At 38.3% G+C, this 21354-nt stretch overlaps 29 non-coding genes across 29 annotated transcripts; all 29 read left to right on the forward strand.

Annotated features, from left to right (window-relative positions):
- The first annotated feature begins 503 nt into the window (after window positions 1-503).
- On the forward strand, window positions 504-596 carry TRNAI-UAU (transfer RNA isoleucine (anticodon UAU)). The gene is given in 2 exon segments: window positions 504-541; window positions 561-596. It is a non-coding gene; the product is annotated as a tRNA-Ile (tRNA).
- Window positions 597-1043: 447 nt separating this feature from the next.
- Window positions 1044-1116, forward strand: TRNAR-CCU (transfer RNA arginine (anticodon CCU)). Its single transcript has one exon. It is a non-coding gene; the product is annotated as a tRNA-Arg (tRNA).
- An 852-nt stretch (window positions 1117-1968) lies between these two features.
- On the forward strand, window positions 1969-2061 carry TRNAI-UAU (transfer RNA isoleucine (anticodon UAU)). Its single transcript is given in 2 exon segments — window positions 1969-2006; window positions 2026-2061. It is a non-coding gene; the product is annotated as a tRNA-Ile (tRNA).
- A 447-nt stretch (window positions 2062-2508) lies between these two features.
- Window positions 2509-2581, forward strand: TRNAR-CCU (transfer RNA arginine (anticodon CCU)). Its single transcript has one exon. It is a non-coding gene; the product is annotated as a tRNA-Arg (tRNA).
- Window positions 2582-3433: 852 nt separating this feature from the next.
- On the forward strand, window positions 3434-3526 carry TRNAI-UAU (transfer RNA isoleucine (anticodon UAU)). Its single transcript is given in 2 exon segments — window positions 3434-3471; window positions 3491-3526. It is a non-coding gene; the product is annotated as a tRNA-Ile (tRNA).
- Window positions 3527-3973: 447 nt separating this feature from the next.
- On the forward strand, window positions 3974-4046 carry TRNAR-CCU (transfer RNA arginine (anticodon CCU)). Its single transcript has one exon. It is a non-coding gene; the product is annotated as a tRNA-Arg (tRNA).
- An 852-nt stretch (window positions 4047-4898) lies between these two features.
- Window positions 4899-4991, forward strand: TRNAI-UAU (transfer RNA isoleucine (anticodon UAU)). Its single transcript is given in 2 exon segments — window positions 4899-4936; window positions 4956-4991. It is a non-coding gene; the product is annotated as a tRNA-Ile (tRNA).
- A 447-nt stretch (window positions 4992-5438) lies between these two features.
- Window positions 5439-5511, forward strand: TRNAR-CCU (transfer RNA arginine (anticodon CCU)). Its single transcript has one exon. It is a non-coding gene; the product is annotated as a tRNA-Arg (tRNA).
- Window positions 5512-6362: 851 nt separating this feature from the next.
- Window positions 6363-6455, forward strand: TRNAI-UAU (transfer RNA isoleucine (anticodon UAU)). Its single transcript is given in 2 exon segments — window positions 6363-6400; window positions 6420-6455. It is a non-coding gene; the product is annotated as a tRNA-Ile (tRNA).
- Window positions 6456-6902: 447 nt separating this feature from the next.
- TRNAR-CCU (transfer RNA arginine (anticodon CCU)) lies at window positions 6903-6975 on the forward strand. The gene has a single exon. It is a non-coding gene; the product is annotated as a tRNA-Arg (tRNA).
- Window positions 6976-7827: 852 nt separating this feature from the next.
- On the forward strand, window positions 7828-7920 carry TRNAI-UAU (transfer RNA isoleucine (anticodon UAU)). The gene is given in 2 exon segments: window positions 7828-7865; window positions 7885-7920. It is a non-coding gene; the product is annotated as a tRNA-Ile (tRNA).
- Window positions 7921-8367: 447 nt separating this feature from the next.
- Window positions 8368-8440, forward strand: TRNAR-CCU (transfer RNA arginine (anticodon CCU)). Its single transcript has one exon. It is a non-coding gene; the product is annotated as a tRNA-Arg (tRNA).
- Window positions 8441-9292: 852 nt separating this feature from the next.
- Window positions 9293-9385, forward strand: TRNAI-UAU (transfer RNA isoleucine (anticodon UAU)). Its single transcript is given in 2 exon segments — window positions 9293-9330; window positions 9350-9385. It is a non-coding gene; the product is annotated as a tRNA-Ile (tRNA).
- Window positions 9386-9832: 447 nt separating this feature from the next.
- TRNAR-CCU (transfer RNA arginine (anticodon CCU)) lies at window positions 9833-9905 on the forward strand. The gene has a single exon. It is a non-coding gene; the product is annotated as a tRNA-Arg (tRNA).
- An 852-nt stretch (window positions 9906-10757) lies between these two features.
- On the forward strand, window positions 10758-10850 carry TRNAI-UAU (transfer RNA isoleucine (anticodon UAU)). The gene is given in 2 exon segments: window positions 10758-10795; window positions 10815-10850. It is a non-coding gene; the product is annotated as a tRNA-Ile (tRNA).
- Window positions 10851-11297: 447 nt separating this feature from the next.
- TRNAR-CCU (transfer RNA arginine (anticodon CCU)) lies at window positions 11298-11370 on the forward strand. The gene has a single exon. It is a non-coding gene; the product is annotated as a tRNA-Arg (tRNA).
- Window positions 11371-12222: 852 nt separating this feature from the next.
- On the forward strand, window positions 12223-12315 carry TRNAI-UAU (transfer RNA isoleucine (anticodon UAU)). Its single transcript is given in 2 exon segments — window positions 12223-12260; window positions 12280-12315. It is a non-coding gene; the product is annotated as a tRNA-Ile (tRNA).
- Window positions 12316-13687: 1372 nt separating this feature from the next.
- Window positions 13688-13780, forward strand: TRNAI-UAU (transfer RNA isoleucine (anticodon UAU)). The gene is given in 2 exon segments: window positions 13688-13725; window positions 13745-13780. It is a non-coding gene; the product is annotated as a tRNA-Ile (tRNA).
- Window positions 13781-14227: 447 nt separating this feature from the next.
- Window positions 14228-14300, forward strand: TRNAR-CCU (transfer RNA arginine (anticodon CCU)). The gene has a single exon. It is a non-coding gene; the product is annotated as a tRNA-Arg (tRNA).
- An 852-nt stretch (window positions 14301-15152) lies between these two features.
- Window positions 15153-15245, forward strand: TRNAI-UAU (transfer RNA isoleucine (anticodon UAU)). The gene is given in 2 exon segments: window positions 15153-15190; window positions 15210-15245. It is a non-coding gene; the product is annotated as a tRNA-Ile (tRNA).
- A 447-nt stretch (window positions 15246-15692) lies between these two features.
- On the forward strand, window positions 15693-15765 carry TRNAR-CCU (transfer RNA arginine (anticodon CCU)). The gene has a single exon. It is a non-coding gene; the product is annotated as a tRNA-Arg (tRNA).
- Window positions 15766-16617: 852 nt separating this feature from the next.
- Window positions 16618-16710, forward strand: TRNAI-UAU (transfer RNA isoleucine (anticodon UAU)). The gene is given in 2 exon segments: window positions 16618-16655; window positions 16675-16710. It is a non-coding gene; the product is annotated as a tRNA-Ile (tRNA).
- A 447-nt stretch (window positions 16711-17157) lies between these two features.
- TRNAR-CCU (transfer RNA arginine (anticodon CCU)) lies at window positions 17158-17230 on the forward strand. The gene has a single exon. It is a non-coding gene; the product is annotated as a tRNA-Arg (tRNA).
- Window positions 17231-18082: 852 nt separating this feature from the next.
- Window positions 18083-18175, forward strand: TRNAI-UAU (transfer RNA isoleucine (anticodon UAU)). Its single transcript is given in 2 exon segments — window positions 18083-18120; window positions 18140-18175. It is a non-coding gene; the product is annotated as a tRNA-Ile (tRNA).
- A 447-nt stretch (window positions 18176-18622) lies between these two features.
- TRNAR-CCU (transfer RNA arginine (anticodon CCU)) lies at window positions 18623-18695 on the forward strand. Its single transcript has one exon. It is a non-coding gene; the product is annotated as a tRNA-Arg (tRNA).
- Window positions 18696-19113: 418 nt separating this feature from the next.
- On the forward strand, window positions 19114-19206 carry TRNAI-UAU (transfer RNA isoleucine (anticodon UAU)). The gene is given in 2 exon segments: window positions 19114-19151; window positions 19171-19206. It is a non-coding gene; the product is annotated as a tRNA-Ile (tRNA).
- Window positions 19207-19653: 447 nt separating this feature from the next.
- TRNAR-CCU (transfer RNA arginine (anticodon CCU)) lies at window positions 19654-19726 on the forward strand. Its single transcript has one exon. It is a non-coding gene; the product is annotated as a tRNA-Arg (tRNA).
- An 852-nt stretch (window positions 19727-20578) lies between these two features.
- Window positions 20579-20671, forward strand: TRNAI-UAU (transfer RNA isoleucine (anticodon UAU)). The gene is given in 2 exon segments: window positions 20579-20616; window positions 20636-20671. It is a non-coding gene; the product is annotated as a tRNA-Ile (tRNA).
- Window positions 20672-21118: 447 nt separating this feature from the next.
- TRNAR-CCU (transfer RNA arginine (anticodon CCU)) lies at window positions 21119-21191 on the forward strand. Its single transcript has one exon. It is a non-coding gene; the product is annotated as a tRNA-Arg (tRNA).
- Window positions 21192-21354: the final 163 nt, after the last annotated feature.

A 21354-nucleotide genomic window follows, 5' to 3' on the forward strand; every position in this document is an offset into this window, starting at 1 on the left:
CATATCATGTTCTTTCTTACAAAACAAAATGAGAGTAATCTTTCAATTTTTACCCTGGCCATTGGGAACATTTTGGACTCAAACATCCTGCCGTTCTCCTAAATATCAGAGGTATGGTTACAAAGACTGACAACACCTCTGTACGCAGCTGTTAACACAGGATCTAGGAATCACAAAAGGTGATGTCACAGATGACCCTGCAGCCCCTGAATTCAGAAGAATTTTTTATATCGTCAATGTCTGTTCATTGCAGCAAATGTACGTGCGCATTTCCAGATCCAAAAAAAAACAGGATGTTTGAGTCTAAAATGACCCGGCGTCCAGTGTCTAAATTTCTCATTTTCATTTTTAATAAAGATCGTGATATGGTAAAATATATATTGTCAAACATTATAATAAAATCTTAGAAACCTGTTGTAAGCAATCATTAATTTTCTGAAGAACTATCCCATTTCATTTTTTTTTTCTTATAGAATGTATGTCGTAGGGGGTGTGCCCAGTCGGCTCCAGTGGCGCAATCGGTCAGCGCGCGGTACTTATAAAGCAGTAACTGTCGAGTGATGCCGAGGTTGTGAGTTCGACCCTCACCTGGAGCATTCTATTCTTGCCTTCGTTTTGTATTTTTTACTACTGAAGTCGTTGAAACGGTTCATGATCTAGCGCCAAGATTAAGAGAGAAATTTCAACGAGATATTTGTTGTTTAAGTTTTTGTATTTTTAAAAATTGCCGCAGGTTGGACAAGTCTACTGAGTCCCACCGTAATCTGGTGTCATAATTGAAAGGGAAATGTGGAAGCTATCTATTTAGTTTTTCAGGCTTCTGGTAGTCCAATAAACTTTCCATCATCGGCATTAGTAACGTACAGTGACCCGACAAAGTTAGCCCTGGCTCTCTTGTAAAATAAAGATGCATGTGCATTCGGACGGTTTGTTTCAATTTGGAGTTCAAACTTACAAGATCGTTCGTGATAACTCAATCAAAATTGAGTGCTGCACTCTTGTGGTAACCAAAAAAAGTCTAGATTTTTAAGCTACTCCATCAAGCCCCAGTGGCCTAATGGATAAGGCACTGGCCTCCTAAGCCAGGGATTGTGGGTTCAAGTCCCATCTGGGGTGCTTGTTGATTTCCCTTTCCGACAGCTTCTCATGGAAGTTTGATGGTGCATGTGTAAACCGTTCTCCTTGTCTTGTTTCTTCGTAAATTAGTTCTTGCAAACCTCTACCCTTTACAACGATCCTTTCCATGTACTGAGAGAAGCGTTAACACGCAATTGTGTGGCGGAAAAATATTGCATCTTAATTGTTTTCATCTTATCTTCATTTATGACCCAAATAACAAAGAGTATATTTTCTAAGATATGGTTATGCTTTCAACCACACAATATTTGCAAAGATCAAAAGAAAAAAATTATAATTGAAAAAATGTAAACGGTTTTTGAAACATTTTGGACAATGTTCTTTTTTTCATATCATGTTCTTTCTTACAAAACAAAATGAGAGTAATCTTTCAATTTTTACCCTGGCCATTGGGAACATTTTGGACTCAAACATCCTGCCGTTCTCCTAAATATCAGAGGTATGGTTACAAAGACTGACAACACCTCTGTACGCAGCTGTTAACACAGGATCTAGGAATCACAAAAGGTGATGTCACAGATGACCCTGCAGCCCCTGAATTCAGAAGAATTTTTTATATCGTCAATGTCTGTTCATTGCAGCAAATGTACGTGCGCATTTCCAGATCCAAAAAAAAACAGGATGTTTGAGTCTAAAATGACCCGGCGTCCAGTGTCTAAATTTCTCATTTTCATTTTTAATAAAGATCGTGATATGGTAAAATATATATTGTCAAACATTATAATAAAATCTTAGAAACCTGTTGTAAGCAATCATTAATTTTCTGAAGAACTAGCCCATTTCATTTTTTTTTTCTTATAGAATGTATGTCGTAGGGGGTGTGCCCAGTCGGCTCCAGTGGCGCAATCGGTCAGCGCGCGGTACTTATAAAGCAGTAACTGTCGAGTGATGCCGAGGTTGTGAGTTCGACCCTCACCTGGAGCATTCTATTCTTGCCTTCGTTTTGTATTTTTTACTACTGAAGTCGTTGAAACGGTTCATGATCTAGCGCCAAGATTAAGAGAGAAATTTCAACGAGATATTTGTTGTTTAAGTTTTTGTATTTTTAAAAATTGCCGCAGGTTGGACAAGTCTACTGAGTCCCACCGTAATCTGGTGTCATAATTGAAAGGGAAATGTGGAAGCTATCTATTTAGTTTTTCAGGCTTCTGGTAGTCCAATAAACTTTCCATCATCGGCATTAGTAACGTACAGTGACCCGACAAAGTTAGCCCTGGCTCTCTTGTAAAATAAAGATGCATGTGCATTCGGACGGTTTGTTTCAATTTGGAGTTCAAACTTACAAGATCGTTCGTGATAACTCAATCAAAATTGAGTGCTGCACTCTTGTGGTAACCAAAAAAAGTCTAGATTTTTAAGCTACTCCATCAAGCCCCAGTGGCCTAATGGATAAGGCACTGGCCTCCTAAGCCAGGGATTGTGGGTTCAAGTCCCATCTGGGGTGCTTGTTGATTTCCCTTTCCGACAGCTTCTCATGGAAGTTTGATGGTGCATGTGTAAACCGTTCTCCTTGTCTTGTTTCTTCGTAAATTAGTTCTTGCAAACCTCTACCCTTTACAACGATCCTTTCCATGTACTGAGAGAAGCGTTAACACGCAATTGTGTGGCGGAAAAATATTGCATCTTAATTGTTTTCATCTTATCTTCATTTATGACCCAAATAACAAAGAGTATATTTTCTAAGATATGGTTATGCTTTCAACCACACAATATTTGCAAAGATCAAAAGAAAAAAATTATAATTGAAAAAATGTAAACGGTTTTTGAAACATTTTGGACAATGTTCTTTTTTTCATATCATGTTCTTTCTTACAAAACAAAATGAGAGTAATCTTTCAATTTTTACCCTGGCCATTGGGAACATTTTGGACTCAAACATCCTGCCGTTCTCCTAAATATCAGAGGTATGGTTACAAAGACTGACAACACCTCTGTACGCAGCTGTTAACACAGGATCTAGGAATCACAAAAGGTGATGTCACAGATGACCCTGCAGCCCCTGAATTCAGAAGAATTTTTTATATCGTCAATGTCTGTTCATTGCAGCAAATGTACGTGCGCATTTCCAGATCCAAAAAAAAACAGGATGTTTGAGTCTAAAATGACCCGGCGTCCAGTGTCTAAATTTCTCATTTTCATTTTTAATAAAGATCGTGATATGGTAAAATATATATTGTCAAACATTATAATAAAATCTTAGAAACCTGTTGTAAGCAATCATTAATTTTCTGAAGAACTATCCCATTTCATTTTTTTTTTCTTATAGAATGTATGTCGTAGGGGGTGTGCCCAGTCGGCTCCAGTGGCGCAATCGGTCAGCGCGCGGTACTTATAAAGCAGTAACTGTCGAGTGATGCCGAGGTTGTGAGTTCGACCCTCACCTGGAGCATTCTATTCTTGCCTTCGTTTTGTATTTTTTACTACTGAAGTCGTTGAAACGGTTCATGATCTAGCGCCAAGATTAAGAGAGAAATTTCAACGAGATATTTGTTGTTTAAGTTTTTGTATTTTTAAAAATTGCCGCAGGTTGGACAAGTCTACTGAGTCCCACCGTAATCTGGTGTCATAATTGAAAGGGAAATGTGGAAGCTATCTATTTAGTTTTTCAGGCTTCTGGTAGTCCAATAAACTTTCCATCATCGGCATTAGTAACGTACAGTGACCCGACAAAGTTAGCCCTGGCTCTCTTGTAAAATAAAGATGCATGTGCATTCGGACGGTTTGTTTCAATTTGGAGTTCAAACTTACAAGATCGTTCGTGATAACTCAATCAAAATTGAGTGCTGCACTCTTGTGGTAACCAAAAAAAGTCTAGATTTTTAAGCTACTCCATCAAGCCCCAGTGGCCTAATGGATAAGGCACTGGCCTCCTAAGCCAGGGATTGTGGGTTCAAGTCCCATCTGGGGTGCTTGTTGATTTCCCTTTCCGACAGCTTCTCATGGAAGTTTGATGGTGCATGTGTAAACCGTTCTCCTTGTCTTGTTTCTTCGTAAATTAGTTCTTGCAAACCTCTACCCTTTACAACGATCCTTTCCATGTACTGAGAGAAGCGTTAACACGCAATTGTGTGGCGGAAAAATATTGCATCTTAATTGTTTTCATCTTATCTTCATTTATGACCCAAATAACAAAGAGTATATTTTCTAAGATATGGTTATGCTTTCAACCACACAATATTTGCAAAGATCAAAAGAAAAAAATTATAATTGAAAAAATGTAAACGGTTTTTGAAACATTTTGGACAATGTTCTTTTTTTCATATCATGTTCTTTCTTACAAAACAAAATGAGAGTAATCTTTCAATTTTTACCCTGGCCATTGGGAACATTTTGGACTCAAACATCCTGCCGTTCTCCTAAATATCAGAGGTATGGTTACAAAGACTGACAACACCTCTGTACGCAGCTGTTAACACAGGATCTAGGAATCACAAAAGGTGATGTCACAGATGACCCTGCAGCCCCTGAATTCAGAAGAATTTTTTATATCGTCAATGTCTGTTCATTGCAGCAAATGTACGTGCGCATTTCCAGATCCAAAAAAAAACAGGATGTTTGAGTCTAAAATGACCCGGCGTCCAGTGTCTAAATTTCTCATTTTCATTTTTAATAAAGATCGTGATATGGTAAAATATATATTGTCAAACATTATAATAAAATCTTAGAAACCTGTTGTAAGCAATCATTAATTTTCTGAAGAACTATCCCATTTCATTTTTTTTTTCTTATAGAATGTATGTCGTAGGGGGTGTGCCCAGTCGGCTCCAGTGGCGCAATCGGTCAGCGCGCGGTACTTATAAAGCAGTAACTGTCGAGTGATGCCGAGGTTGTGAGTTCGACCCTCACCTGGAGCATTCTATTCTTGCCTTCGTTTTGTATTTTTTACTACTGAAGTCGTTGAAACGGTTCATGATCTAGCGCCAAGATTAAGAGAGAAATTTCAACGAGATATTTGTTGTTTAAGTTTTTGTATTTTTAAAAATTGCCGCAGGTTGGACAAGTCTACTGAGTCCCACCGTAATCTGGTGTCATAATTGAAAGGGAAATGTGGAAGCTATCTATTTAGTTTTTCAGGCTTCTGGTAGTCCAATAAACTTTCCATCATCGGCATTAGTAACGTACAGTGACCCGACAAAGTTAGCCCTGGCTCTCTTGTAAAATAAAGATGCATGTGCATTCGGACGGTTTGTTTCAATTTGGAGTTCAAACTTACAAGATCGTTCGTGATAACTCAATCAAAATTGAGTGCTGCACTCTTGTGGTAACCAAAAAAAGTCTAGATTTTTAAGCTACTCCATCAAGCCCCAGTGGCCTAATGGATAAGGCACTGGCCTCCTAAGCCAGGGATTGTGGGTTCAAGTCCCATCTGGGGTGCTTGTTGATTTCCCTTTCCGACAGCTTCTCATGGAAGTTTGATGGTGCATGTGTAAACCGTTCTCCTTGTCTTGTTTCTTCGTAAATTAGTTCTTGCAAACCTCTACCCTTTACAACGATCCTTTCCATGTACTGAGAGAAGCGTTAACACGCAATTGTGTGGCGGAAAAATATTGCATCTTAATTGTTTTCATCTTATCTTCATTTATGACCCAAATAACAAAGAGTATATTTTCTAAGATATGGTTATGCTTTCAACCACACAATATTTGCAAAGATCAAAAGAAAAAAATTATAATTGAAAAAATGTAAACGGTTTTTGAAACATTTTGGACAATGTTCTTTTTTTCATATCATGTTCTTTCTTACAAAACAAAATGAGAGTAATCTTTCAATTTTTACCCTGGCCATTGGGAACATTTTGGACTCAAACATCCTGCCGTTCTCCTAAATATCAGAGGTATGGTTACAAAGACTGACAACACCTCTGTACGCAGCTGTTAACACAGGATCTAGGAATCACAAAAGGTGATGTCACAGATGACCCTGCAGCCCCTGAATTCAGAAGAATTTTTTATATCGTCAATGTCTGTTCATTGCAGCAAATGTACGTGCGCATTTCCAGATCCAAAAAAAAACAGGATGTTTGAGTCTAAAATGACCCGGCGTCCAGTGTCTAAATTTCTCATTTTCATTTTTAATAAAGATCGTGATATGGTAAAATATATATTGTCAAACATTATAATAAAATCTTAGAAACCTGTTGTAAGCAATCATTAATTTTCTGAAGAACTATCCCATTTCATTTTTTTTTCTTATAGAATGTATGTCGTAGGGGGTGTGCCCAGTCGGCTCCAGTGGCGCAATCGGTCAGCGCGCGGTACTTATAAAGCAGTAACTGTCGAGTGATGCCGAGGTTGTGAGTTCGACCCTCACCTGGAGCATTCTATTCTTGCCTTCGTTTTGTATTTTTTACTACTGAAGTCGTTGAAACGGTTCATGATCTAGCGCCAAGATTAAGAGAGAAATTTCAACGAGATATTTGTTGTTTAAGTTTTTGTATTTTTAAAAATTGCCGCAGGTTGGACAAGTCTACTGAGTCCCACCGTAATCTGGTGTCATAATTGAAAGGGAAATGTGGAAGCTATCTATTTAGTTTTTCAGGCTTCTGGTAGTCCAATAAACTTTCCATCATCGGCATTAGTAACGTACAGTGACCCGACAAAGTTAGCCCTGGCTCTCTTGTAAAATAAAGATGCATGTGCATTCGGACGGTTTGTTTCAATTTGGAGTTCAAACTTACAAGATCGTTCGTGATAACTCAATCAAAATTGAGTGCTGCACTCTTGTGGTAACCAAAAAAAGTCTAGATTTTTAAGCTACTCCATCAAGCCCCAGTGGCCTAATGGATAAGGCACTGGCCTCCTAAGCCAGGGATTGTGGGTTCAAGTCCCATCTGGGGTGCTTGTTGATTTCCCTTTCCGACAGCTTCTCATGGAAGTTTGATGGTGCATGTGTAAACCGTTCTCCTTGTCTTGTTTCTTCGTAAATTAGTTCTTGCAAACCTCTACCCTTTACAACGATCCTTTCCATGTACTGAGAGAAGCGTTAACACGCAATTGTGTGGCGGAAAAATATTGCATCTTAATTGTTTTCATCTTATCTTCATTTATGACCCAAATAACAAAGAGTATATTTTCTAAGATATGGTTATGCTTTCAACCACACAATATTTGCAAAGATCAAAAGAAAAAAATTATAATTGAAAAAATGTAAACGGTTTTTGAAACATTTTGGACAATGTTCTTTTTTTCATATCATGTTCTTTCTTACAAAACAAAATGAGAGTAATCTTTCAATTTTTACCCTGGCCATTGGGAACATTTTGGACTCAAACATCCTGCCGTTCTCCTAAATATCAGAGGTATGGTTACAAAGACTGACAACACCTCTGTACGCAGCTGTTAACACAGGATCTAGGAATCACAAAAGGTGATGTCACAGATGACCCTGCAGCCCCTGAATTCAGAAGAATTTTTTATATCGTCAATGTCTGTTCATTGCAGCAAATGTACGTGCGCATTTCCAGATCCAAAAAAAAACAGGATGTTTGAGTCTAAAATGACCCGGCGTCCAGTGTCTAAATTTCTCATTTTCATTTTTAATAAAGATCGTGATATGGTAAAATATATATTGTCAAACATTATAATAAAATCTTAGAAACCTGTTGTAAGCAATCATTAATTTTCTGAAGAACTATCCCATTTCATTTTTTTTTTCTTATAGAATGTATGTCGTAGGGGGTGTGCCCAGTCGGCTCCAGTGGCGCAATCGGTCAGCGCGCGGTACTTATAAAGCAGTAACTGTCGAGTGATGCCGAGGTTGTGAGTTCGACCCTCACCTGGAGCATTCTATTCTTGCCTTCGTTTTGTATTTTTTACTACTGAAGTCGTTGAAACGGTTCATGATCTAGCGCCAAGATTAAGAGAGAAATTTCAACGAGATATTTGTTGTTTAAGTTTTTGTATTTTTAAAAATTGCCGCAGGTTGGACAAGTCTACTGAGTCCCACCGTAATCTGGTGTCATAATTGAAAGGGAAATGTGGAAGCTATCTATTTAGTTTTTCAGGCTTCTGGTAGTCCAATAAACTTTCCATCATCGGCATTAGTAACGTACAGTGACCCGACAAAGTTAGCCCTGGCTCTCTTGTAAAATAAAGATGCATGTGCATTCGGACGGTTTGTTTCAATTTGGAGTTCAAACTTACAAGATCGTTCGTGATAACTCAATCAAAATTGAGTGCTGCACTCTTGTGGTAACCAAAAAAAGTCTAGATTTTTAAGCTACTCCATCAAGCCCCAGTGGCCTAATGGATAAGGCACTGGCCTCCTAAGCCAGGGATTGTGGGTTCAAGTCCCATCTGGGGTGCTTGTTGATTTCCCTTTCCGACAGCTTCTCATGGAAGTTTGATGGTGCATGTGTAAACCGTTCTCCTTGTCTTGTTTCTTCGTAAATTAGTTCTTGCAAACCTCTACCCTTTACAACGATCCTTTCCATGTACTGAGAGAAGCGTTAACACGCAATTGTGTGGCGGAAAAATATTGCATCTTAATTGTTTTCATCTTATCTTCATTTATGACCCAAATAACAAAGAGTATATTTTCTAAGATATGGTTATGCTTTCAACCACACAATATTTGCAAAGATCAAAAGAAAAAAATTATAATTGAAAAAATGTAAACGGTTTTTGAAACATTTTGGACAATGTTCTTTTTTTCATATCATGTTCTTTCTTACAAAACAAAATGAGAGTAATCTTTCAATTTTTACCCTGGCCATTGGGAACATTTTGGACTCAAACATCCTGCCGTTCTCCTAAATATCAGAGGTATGGTTACAAAGACTGACAACACCTCTGTACGCAGCTGTTAACACAGGATCTAGGAATCACAAAAGGTGATGTCACAGATGACCCTGCAGCCCCTGAATTCAGAAGAATTTTTTATATCGTCAATGTCTGTTCATTGCAGCAAATGTACGTGCGCATTTCCAGATCCAAAAAAAAACAGGATGTTTGAGTCTAAAATGACCCGGCGTCCAGTGTCTAAATTTCTCATTTTCATTTTTAATAAAGATCGTGATATGGTAAAATATATATTGTCAAACATTATAATAAAATCTTAGAAACCTGTTGTAAGCAATCATTAATTTTCTGAAGAACTATCCCATTTCATTTTTTTTTTCTTATAGAATGTATGTCGTAGGGGGTGTGCCCAGTCGGCTCCAGTGGCGCAATCGGTCAGCGCGCGGTACTTATAAAGCAGTAACTGTCGAGTGATGCCGAGGTTGTGAGTTCGACCCTCACCTGGAGCATTCTATTCTTGCCTTCGTTTTGTATTTTTTACTACTGAAGTCGTTGAAACGGTTCATGATCTAGCGCCAAGATTAAGAGAGAAATTTCAACGAGATATTTGTTGTTTAAGTTTTTGTATTTTTAAAAATTGCCGCAGGTTGGACAAGTCTACTGAGTCCCACCGTAATCTGGTGTCATAATTGAAAGGGAAATGTGGAAGCTATCTATTTAGTTTTTCAGGCTTCTGGTAGTCCAATAAACTTTCCATCATCGGCATTAGTAACGTACAGTGACCCGACAAAGTTAGCCCTGGCTCTCTTGTAAAATAAAGATGCATGTGCATTCGGACGGTTTGTTTCAATTTGGAGTTCAAACTTACAAGATCGTTCGTGATAACTCAATCAAAATTGAGTGCTGCACTCTTGTGGTAACCAAAAAAAGTCTAGATTTTTAAGCTACTCCATCAAGCCCCAGTGGCCTAATGGATAAGGCACTGGCCTCCTAAGCCAGGGATTGTGGGTTCAAGTCCCATCTGGGGTGCTTGTTGATTTCCCTTTCCGACAGCTTCTCATGGAAGTTTGATGGTGCATGTGTAAACCGTTCTCCTTGTCTTGTTTCTTCGTAAATTAGTTCTTGCAAACCTCTACCCTTTACAACGATCCTTTCCATGTACTGAGAGAAGCGTTAACACGCAATTGTGTGGCGGAAAAATATTGCATCTTAATTGTTTTCATCTTATCTTCATTTATGACCCAAATAACAAAGAGTATATTTTCTAAGATATGGTTATGCTTTCAACCACACAATATTTGCAAAGATCAAAAGAAAAAAATTATAATTGAAAAAATGTAAACGGTTTTTGAAACATTTTGGACAATGTTCTTTTTTTCATATCATGTTCTTTCTTACAAAACAAAATGAGAGTAATCTTTCAATTTTTACCCTGGCCATTGGGAACATTTTGGACTCAAACATCCTGCCGTTCTCCTAAATATCAGAGGTATGGTTACAAAGACTGACAACACCTCTGTACGCAGCTGTTAACACAGGATCTAGGAATCACAAAAGGTGATGTCACAGATGACCCTGCAGCCCCTGAATTCAGAAGAATTTTTTATATCGTCAATGTCTGTTCATTGCAGCAAATGTACGTGCGCATTTCCAGATCCAAAAAAAAACAGGATGTTTGAGTCTAAAATGACCCGGCGTCCAGTGTCTAAATTTCTCATTTTCATTTTTAATAAAGATCGTGATATGGTAAAATATATATTGTCAAACATTATAATAAAATCTTAGAAACCTGTTGTAAGCAATCATTAATTTTCTGAAGAACTATCCCATTTCATTTTTTTTTTCTTATAGAATGTATGTCGTAGGGGGTGTGCCCAGTCGGCTCCAGTGGCGCAATCGGTCAGCGCGCGGTACTTATAAAGCAGTAACTGTCGAGTGATGCCGAGGTTGTGAGTTCGACCCTCACCTGGAGCATTCTATTCTTGCCTTCGTTTTGTATTTTTTACTACTGAAGTCGTTGAAACGGTTCATGATCTAGCGCCAAGATTAAGAGAGAAATTTCAACGAGATATTTGTTGTTTAAGTTTTTGTATTTTTAAAAATTGCCGCAGGTTGGACAAGTCTACTGAGTCCCACCGTAATCTGGTGTCATAATTGAAAGGGAAATGTGGAAGCTATCTATTTAGTTTTTCAGGCTTCTGGTAGTCCAATAAACTTTCCATCATCGGCATTAGTAACGTACAGTGACCCGACAAAGTTAGCCCTGGCTCTCTTGTAAAATAAAGATGCATGTGCATTCGGACGGTTTGTTTCAATTTGGAGTTCAAACTTACAAGATCGTTCGTGATAACTCAATCAAAATTGAGTGCTGCACTCTTGTGGTAACCAAAAAAAGTCTAGATTTTTAAGCTGCTCCATCAAGCCCCAGTGGCCTAATGGATAAGGCACTGGCCTCCTAAGCCAGGGATTGTGGGTTCAAGTCCCATCTGGGGTGCTTGTTGATTTCCCTTTCCGACAGCTTCTCATGGAAGTTTGATGGTGCATGTGTAAACCGTTCTCCTTGTCTTGTTTCTTCGTAAATTAGTTCTTGCAAACCTCTACCCTTTACAACGATCCTTTCCATGTACTGAGAGAAGCGTTAACACGCAATTGTGTGGCGGAAAAATATTGCATCTTAATTGTTTTCATCTTATCTTCATTTATGACCCAAATAACAAAGAGTATATTTTCTAAGATATGGTTATGCTTTCAACCACACAATATTTGCAAAGATCAAAAGAAAAAAATTATAATTGAAAAAATGTAAACGGTTTTTGAAACATTTTGGACAATGTTCTTTTTTTCATATCATGTTCTTTCTTACAAAACAAAATGAGAGTAATCTTTCAATTTTTACCCTGGCCATTGGGAACATTTTGGACTCAAACATCCTGCCGTTCTCCTAAATATCAGAGGTATGGTTACAAAGACTGACAACACCTCTGTACGCAGCTGTTAACACAGGATCTAGGAATCACAAAAGGTGATGTCACAGATGACCCTGCAGCCCCTGAATTCAGAAGAATTTTTTATATCGTCAATGTCTGTTCATTGCAGCAAATGTACGTGCGCATTTCCAGATCCAAAAAAAAACAGGATGTTTGAGTCTAAAATGACCCGGCGTCCAGTGTCTAAATTTCTCATTTTCATTTTTAATAAAGATCGTGATATGGTAAAATATATATTGTCAAACATTATAATAAAATCTTAGAAACCTGTTGTAAGCAATCATTAATTTTCTGAAGAACTATCCCATTTCATTTTTTTTTTCTTATAGAATGTATGTCGTAGGGGGTGTGCCCAGTCGGCTCCAGTGGCGCAATCGGTCAGCGCGCGGTACTTATAAAGCAGTAACTGTCGAGTGATGCCGAGGTTGTGAGTTCGACCCTCACCTGGAGCATTCTATTCTTGCCTTCGTTTTGTATTTTTTACTACTGAAGTCGTTGAAACGGTTCATGATCTAGCGCCAAGATTAAGAGAGAAATTTCAACGAGATATTTGTTGTTTAAGTTTTTGTATTTTTAAAAATTGCCGCAGGTTGGACAAGTCTACTGAGTCCCACCGTAATCTGGTGTCATAATTGAAAGGGAAATGTGGAAGCTATCTATTTAGTTTTTCAGGCTTCTGGTAGTCCAATAAACTTTCCATCATCGGCATTAGTAACGTACAGTGACCCGACAAAGTTAGCCCTGGCTCTCTTGTAAAATAAAGATGCATGTGCATTCGGACGGTTTGTTTCAATTTGGAGTTCAAACTTACAAGATCGTTCGTGATAACTCAATCAAAATTGAGTGCTGCACTCTTGTGGTAACCAAAAAAAGTCTAGATTTTTAAGCTACTCCATCAAGCCCCAGTGGCCTAATCGATAAGGCACTGGCCTCCTAAGCCAGGGATTGTGGGTTCAAGTCCCATCTGGGGTGCTTGTTGATTTCCCTTTCCGACAGCTTCTCATGGAAGTTTGATGGTGCATGTGTAAACCGTTCTCCTTGTCTTGTTTCTTCGTAAATTAGTTCTTGCAAACCTCTACCCTTTACAACGATCCTTTCCATGTACTGAGAGAAGCGTTAACACGCAATTGTGTGGCGGAAAAATATTGCATCTTAATTGTTTTCATCTTATCTTCATTTATGACCCAAATAACAAAGAGTATATTTTCTAAGATATGGTTATGCTTTCAACCACACAATATTTGCAAAGATCAAAAGAAAAAAATTATAATTGAAAAAATGTAAACGGTTTTTGAAACATTTTGGACAATGTTCTTTTTTTCATATCATGTTCTTTCTTACAAAACAAAATGAGAGTAATCTTTCAATTTTTACCCTGGCCATTGGGAACATTTTGGACTCAAACATCCTGCCGTTCTCCTAAATATCAGAGGTATGGTTACAAAGACTGACAACACCTCTGTACGCAGCTGTTAACACAGGATCTAGGAATCACAAAAGGTGATGTCACAGATGACCCTGCAGCCCCTGAATTCAGAAGAATTTTTTATATCGTCAATGTCTGTTCATTGCAGCAAATGTACGTGCGCATTTCCAGATCCAAAAAAAAACAGGATGTTTGAGTCTAAAATGACCCGGCGTCCAGTGTCTAAATTTCTCATTTTCATTTTTAATAAAGATCGTGATATGGTAAAATATATATTGTCAAACATTATAATAAAATCTTAGAAACCTGTTGTAAGCAATCATTAATTTTCTGAAGAACTATCCCATTTCATTTTTTTTTTCTTATAGAATGTATGTCGTAGGGGGTGTGCCCAGTCGGCTCCAGTGGCGCAATCGGTCAGCGCGCGGTACTTATAAAGCAGTAACTGTCGAGTGATGCCGAGGTTGTGAGTTCGACCCTCACCTGGAGCATTCTATTCTTGCCTTCGTTTTGTATTTTTTACTACTGAAGTCGTTGAAACGGTTCATGATCTAGCGCCAAGATTAAGAGAGAAATTTCAACGAGATATTTGTTGTTTAAGTTTTTGTATTTTTAAAAATTGCCGCAGGTTGGACAAGTCTACTGAGTCCCACCGTAATCTGGTGTCATAATTGAAAGGGAAATGTGGAAGCTATCTATTTAGTTTTTCAGGCTTCTGGTAGTCCAATAAACTTTCCATCATCGGCATTAGTAACGTACAGTGACCCGACAAAGTTAGCCCTGGCTCTCTTGTAAAATAAAGATGCATGTGCATTCGGACGGTTTGTTTCAATTTGGAGTTCAAACTTACAAGATCGTTCGTGATAACTCAATCAAAATTGAGTGCTGCACTCTTGTGGTAACCAAAAAAAGTCTAGATTTTTAAGCTGCTCCATCAAGCCCCAGTGGCCTAATGGATAAGGCACTGGCCTCCTAAGCCAGGGATTGTGGGTTCAAGTCCCATCTGGGGTGCTTGTTGATTTCCCTTTCCGACAGCTTCTCATGGAAGTTTGATGGTGCATGTGTAAACCGTTCTCCTTGTCTTGTTTCTTCGTAAATTAGTTCTTGCAAACCTCTACCCTTTACAACGATCCTTTCCATGTACTGAGAGAAGCGTTAACACGCAATTGTGTGGCGGAAAAATATTGCATCTTAATTGTTTTCATCTTATCTTCATTTATGACCCAAATAACAAAGAGTATATTTTCTAAGATATGGTTATGCTTTCAACCACACAATATTTGCAAAGATCAAAAGAAAAAAATTATAATTGAAAAAATGTAAACGGTTTTTGAAACATTTTGGACAATGTTCTTTTTTTCATATCATGTTCTTTCTTACAAAACAAAATGAGAGTAATCTTTCAATTTTTACCCTGGCCATTGGGAACATTTTGGACTCAAACATCCTGCCGTTCTCCTAAATATCAGAGGTATGGTTACAAAGACTGACAACACCTCTGTACGCAGCTGTTAACACAGGATCTAGGAATCACAAAAGGTGATGTCACAGATGACCCTGCAGCCCCTGAATTCAGAAGAATTTTTTATATCGTCAATGTCTGTTCATTGCAGCAAATGTACGTGCGCATTTCCAGATCCAAAAAAAAACAGGATGTTTGAGTCTAAAATGACCCGGCGTCCAGTGTCTAAATTTCTCATTTTCATTTTTAATAAAGATCGTGATATGGTAAAATATATATTGTCAAACATTATAATAAAATCTTAGAAACCTGTTGTAAGCAATCATTAATTTTCTGAAGAACTATCCCATTTCATTTTTTTTTTCTTATAGAATGTATGTCGTAGGGGGTGTGCCCAGTCGGCTCCAGTGGCGCAATCGGTCAGCGCGCGGTACTTATAAAGCAGTAACTGTCGAGTGATGCCGAGGTTGTGAGTTCGACCCTCACCTGGAGCATTCTATTCTTGCCTTCGTTTTGTATTTTTTACTACTGAAGTCGTTGAAACGGTTCATGATCTAGCGCCAAGATTAAGAGAGAAATTTCAACGAGATATTTGTTGTTTAAGTTTTTGTATTTTTAAAAATTGCCGCAGGTTGGACAAGTCTACTGAGTCCCACCGTAATCTGGTGTCATAATTGAAAGGGAAATGTGGAAGCTATCTATTTAGTTTTTCAGGCTTCTGGTAGTCCAATAAACTTTCCATCATCGGCATTAGTAACGTACAGTGACCCGACAAAGTTAGCCCTGGCTCTCTTGTAAAATAAAGATGCATGTGCATTCGGACGGTTTGTTTCAATTTGGAGTTCAAACTTACAAGATCGTTCGTGATAACTCAATCAAAATTGAGTGCTGCACTCTTGTGGTAACCAAAAAAAGTCTAGATTTTTAAGCTGCTCCATCAAGCCCCAGTGGCCTAATGGATAAGGCACTGGCCTCCTAAGCCAGGGATTGTGGGTTCAAGTCCCATCTGGGGTGCTTGTTGATTTCCCTTTCCGACAGCTTCTCATGGAAGTTTGATGGTGCATGTGTAAACCGTTCTCCTTGTCTTGTTTCTTCGTAAATTAGTTCTTGCAAACCTCTACCCTTTACAACGATCCTTTCCATGTACTGAGAGAAGCGTTAACACGCAATTGTGTGGCGGAAAAATATTGCATCTTAATTGTTTTCATCTTATCTTCATTTATGACCCAAATAACAAAGAGTATATTTTCTAAGATATGGTTATGCTTTCAACCACACAATATTTGCAAAGATCAAAAGAAAAAAATTATAATTGAAAAAATGTAAACGGTTTTTGAAACATTTTGGACAATGTTCTTTTTTTCATATCATGTTCTTTCTTACAAAACAAAATGAGAGTAATCTTTCAATTTTTACCCTGGCCATTGGGAACATTTTGGACTCAAACATCCTGCCGTTCTCCTAAATATCAGAGGTATGGTTACAAAGACTGACAACACCTCTGTACGCAGCTGTTAACACAGGATCTAGGAATCACAAAAGGTGATGTCACAGATGACCCTGCAGCCCCTGAATTCAGAAGAATTTTTTATATCGTCAATGTCTGTTCATTGCAGCAAATGTACGTGCGCATTTCCAGATCCAAAAAAAAACAGGATGTTTGAGTCTAAAATGACCCGGCGTCCAGTGTCTAAATTTCTCATTTTCATTTTTAATAAAGATCGTGATATGGTAAAATATATATTGTCAAACATTATAATAAAATCTTAGAAACCTGTTGTAAGCAATCATTAATTTTCTGAAGAACTATCCCATTTCATTTTTTTTTTCTTATAGAATGTATGTCGTAGGGGGTGTGCCCAGTCGGCTCCAGTGGCGCAATCGGTCAGCGCGCGGTACTTATAAAGCAGTAACTGTCGAGTGATGCCGAGGTTGTGAGTTCGACCCTCACCTGGAGCATTCTATTCTTGCCTTCGTTTTGTATTTTTTACTACTGAAGTCGTTGAAACGGTTCATGATCTAGCGCCAAGATTAAGAGAGAAATTTCAACGAGATATTTGTTGTTTAAGTTTTTGTATTTTTAAAAATTGCCGCAGGTTGGACAAGTCTACTGAGTCCCACCGTAATCTGGTGTCATAATTGAAAGGGAAATGTGGAAGCTATCTATTTAGTTTTTCAGGCTTCTGGTAGTCCAATAAACTTTCCATCATCGGCATTAGTAACGTACAGTGACCCGACAAAGTTAGCCCTGGCTCTCTTGTAAAATAAAGATGCATGTGCATTCGGACGGTTTGTTTCAATTTGGAGTTCAAACTTACAAGATCGTTCGTGATAACTCAATCAAAATTGAGTGCTGCACTCTTGTGGTAACCAAAAAAAGTCTAGATTTTTAAGCTACTCCATCAAGCCCCAGTGGCCTAATGGATAAGGCACTGGCCTCCTAAGCCAGGGATTGTGGGTTCAAGTCCCATCTGGGGTGCTTGTTGATTTCCCTTTCCGACAGCTTCTCATGGAAGTTTGATGGTGCATGTGTAAACCGTTCTCCTTGTCTTGTTTCTTCGTAAATTAGTTCTTGCAAACCTCTACCCTTTACAACGATCCTTTCCATGTACTGAGAGAAGCGTTAACACGCAATTGTGTGGCGGAAAAATATTGCATCTTAATTGTTTTCATCTTATCTTCATTTATGACCCAAATAACAAAGAGTATATTTTCTAAGATATGGTTATGCTTTCAACCACACAATATTTGCAAAGATCAAAAGAAAAAAATTATAATTGAAAAAATGTAAACGGTTTTTGAAACATTTTGGACAATGTTCTTTTTTTCATATCATGTTCTTTCTTACAAAACAAAATGAGAGTAATCTTTCAATTTTTACCCTGGCCATTGGGAACATTTTGGACTCAAACATCCTGCCGTTCTCCTAAATATCAGAGGTATGGTTACAAAGACTGACAACACCTCTGTACGCAGCTGTTAACACAGGATCTAGGAATCACAAAAGGTGATGTCACAGATGACCCTGCAGCCCCTGAATTCAGAAGAATTTTTTATATCGTCAATGTCTGTTCATTGCAGCAAATGTACGTGCGCATTTCCAGATCCAAAAAAAAACAGGATGTTTGAGTCTAAAATGACCCGGCGTCCAGTGTCTAAATTTCTCATTTTCATTTTTAATAAAGATCGTGATATGGTAAAATATATATTGTCAAACATTATAATAAAATCTTAGAAACCTGTTGTAAGCAATCATTAATTTTCTGAAGAACTATCCCATTTCATTTTTTTTTTCTTATAGAATGTATGTCGTAGGGGGTGTGCCCAGTCGGCTCCAGTGGCGCAATCGGTCAGCGCGCGGTACTTATAAAGCAGTAACTGTCGAGTGATGCCGAGGTTGTGAGTTCGACCCTCACCTGGAGCATTCTATTCTTGCCTTCGTTTTGTATTTTTTACTACTGAAGTCGTTGAAACGGTTCATGATCTAGCGCCAAGATTAAGAGAGAAATTTCAACGAGATATTTGTTGTTTAAGTTTTTGTATTTTTAAAAATTGCCGCAGGTTGGACAAGTCTACTGAGTCCCACCGTAATCTGGTGTCATAATTGAAAGGGAAATGTGGAAGCTATCTATTTAGTTTTTCAGGCTTCTGGTAGTCCAATAAACTTTCCATCATCGGCATTAGTAACGTACAGTGACCCGACAAAGTTAGCCCTGGCTCTCTTGTAAAATAAAGATGCATGTGCATTCGGACGGTTTGTTTCAATTTGGAGTTCAAACTTACAAGATCGTTCGTGATAACTCAATCAAAATTGAGTGCTGCACTCTTGTGGTAACCAAAAAAAGTCTAGATTTTTAAGCTACTCCATCAAGCCCCAGTGGCCTAATGGATAAGGCACTGGCCTCCTAAGCCAGGGATTGTGGGTTCAAGTCCCATCTGGGGTGCTTGTTGATTTCCCTTTCCGACAGCTTCTCATGGAAGTTTGATGGTGCATGTGTAAACCGTTCTCCTTGTCTTGTTTCTTCGTAAATTAGTTCTTGCAAACCTCTACCCTTTACAACGATCCTTTCCATGTACTGAGAGAAGCGTTAACACGCAATTGTGTGGCGGAAAAATATTGCATCTTAATTGTTTTCATCTTATCTTCATTTATGACCCAAATAACAAAGAGTATATTTTCTAAGATATGGTTATGCTTTCAACCACACAATATTTGCAAAGATCAAAAGAAAAAAATTATAATTGAAAAAATGTAAACGGTTTTTGAAACCTGTTGTAAGCAATCATTAATTTTCTGAAGAACTATCCCATTTCATTTTTTTTTTCTTATAGAATGTATGTCGTAGGGGGTGTGCCCAGTCGGCTCCAGTGGCGCAATCGGTCAGCGCGCGGTACTTATAAAGCAGTAACTGTCGAGTGATGCCGAGGTTGTGAGTTCGACCCTCACCTGGAGCATTCTATTCTTGCCTTCGTTTTGTATTTTTTACTACTGAAGTCGTTGAAACGGTTCATGATCTAGCGCCAAGATTAAGAGAGAAATTTCAACGAGATATTTGTTGTTTAAGTTTTTGTATTTTTAAAAATTGCCGCAGGTTGGACAAGTCTACTGAGTCCCACCGTAATCTGGTGTCATAATTGAAAGGGAAATGTGGAAGCTATCTATTTAGTTTTTCAGGCTTCTGGTAGTCCAATAAACTTTCCATCATCGGCATTAGTAACGTACAGTGACCCGACAAAGTTAGCCCTGGCTCTCTTGTAAAATAAAGATGCATGTGCATTCGGACGGTTTGTTTCAATTTGGAGTTCAAACTTACAAGATCGTTCGTGATAACTCAATCAAAATTGAGTGCTGCACTCTTGTGGTAACCAAAAAAAGTCTAGATTTTTAAGCTACTCCATCAAGCCCCAGTGGCCTAATGGATAAGGCACTGGCCTCCTAAGCCAGGGATTGTGGGTTCAAGTCCCATCTGGGGTGCTTGTTGATTTCCCTTTCCGACAGCTTCTCATGGAAGTTTGATGGTGCATGTGTAAACCGTTCTCCTTGTCTTGTTTCTTCGTAAATTAGTTCTTGCAAACCTCTACCCTTTACAACGATCCTTTCCATGTACTGAGAGAAGCGTTAACACGCAATTGTGTGGCGGAAAAATATTGCATCTTAATTGTTTTCATCTTATCTTCATTTATGACCCAAATAACAAAGAGTATATTTTCTAAGATATGGTTATGCTTTCAACCACACAATATTTGCAAAGATCAAAAGAAAAAAATTATAATTGAAAAAATGTAAACGGTTTTTGAAACATTTTGGACAATGTTCTTTTTTTCATATCATGTTCTTTCTTACAAAACAAAATGAGAGTAATCTTTCAATTTTTACCCTGGCCATTGGGAACATTTTGGACTCAAACATCCTGCCGTTCTCCTAAATATCAGAGGTATGGTTACAAAGACTGACAACACCTCTGTACGCAGCTGTTAACACAGGATCTAGGAATCACAAAAGGTGATGTCACAGATGACCCTGCAGCCCCTGAATTCAGAAGAATTTTTTATATCGTCAATGTCTGTTCATTGCAGCAAATGTACGTGCGCATTTCCAGATCCAAAAAAAAACAGGATGTTTGAGTCTAAAATGACCCGGCGTCCAGTGTCTAAATTTCTCGTTTTCATTTTTAATAAAGATCGTGATATGGTAAAATATATATTGTCAAACATTATAATAAAATCTTAGAAACCTGTTGTAAGCAATCATTAATTTTCTGAAGAACTATCCCATTTCATTTTTTTTTTCTTATAGAATGTATGTCGTAGGGGGTGTGCCCAGTCGGCTCCAGTGGCGCAATCGGTCAGCGCGCGGTACTTATAAAGCAGTAACTGTCGAGTGATGCCGAGGTTGTGAGTTCGACCCTCACCTGGAGCATTCTATTCTTGCCTTCGTTTTGTATTTTTTACTACTGAAGTCGTTGAAACGGTTCATGATCTAGCGCCAAGATTAAGAGAGAAATTTCAACGAGATATTTGTTGTTTAAGTTTTTGTATTTTTAAAAATTGCCGCAGGTTGGACAAGTCTACTGAGTCCCACCGTAATCTGGTGTCATAATTGAAAGGGAAATGTGGAAGCTATCTATTTAGTTTTTCAGGCTTCTGGTAGTCCAATAAACTTTCCATCATCGGCATTAGTAACGTACAGTGACCCGACAAAGTTAGCCCTGGCTCTCTTGTAAAATAAAGATGCATGTGCATTCGGACGGTTTGTTTCAATTTGGAGTTCAAACTTACAAGATCGTTCGTGATAACTCAATCAAAATTGAGTGCTGCACTCTTGTGGTAACCAAAAAAAGTCTAGATTTTTAAGCTACTCCATCAAGCCCCAGTGGCCTAATGGATAAGGCACTGGCCTCCTAAGCCAGGGATTGTGGGTTCAAGTCCCATCTGGGGTGCTTGTTGATTTCCCTTTCCGACAGCTTCTCATGGAAGTTTGATGGTGCATGTGTAAACCGTTCTCCTTGTCTTGTTTCTTCGTAAATTAGTTCTTGCAAACCTCTACCCTTTACAACGATCCTTTCCATGTACTGAGAGAAGCGTTAACACGCAATTGTGTGG

This window comes from Ranitomeya imitator, unplaced genomic scaffold (assembly GCF_032444005.1).
Source record: "Ranitomeya imitator isolate aRanImi1 unplaced genomic scaffold, aRanImi1.pri SCAFFOLD_240, whole genome shotgun sequence".
Classification (NCBI taxonomy): Eukaryota; Metazoa; Chordata; class Amphibia; order Anura; family Dendrobatidae; genus Ranitomeya; species Ranitomeya imitator.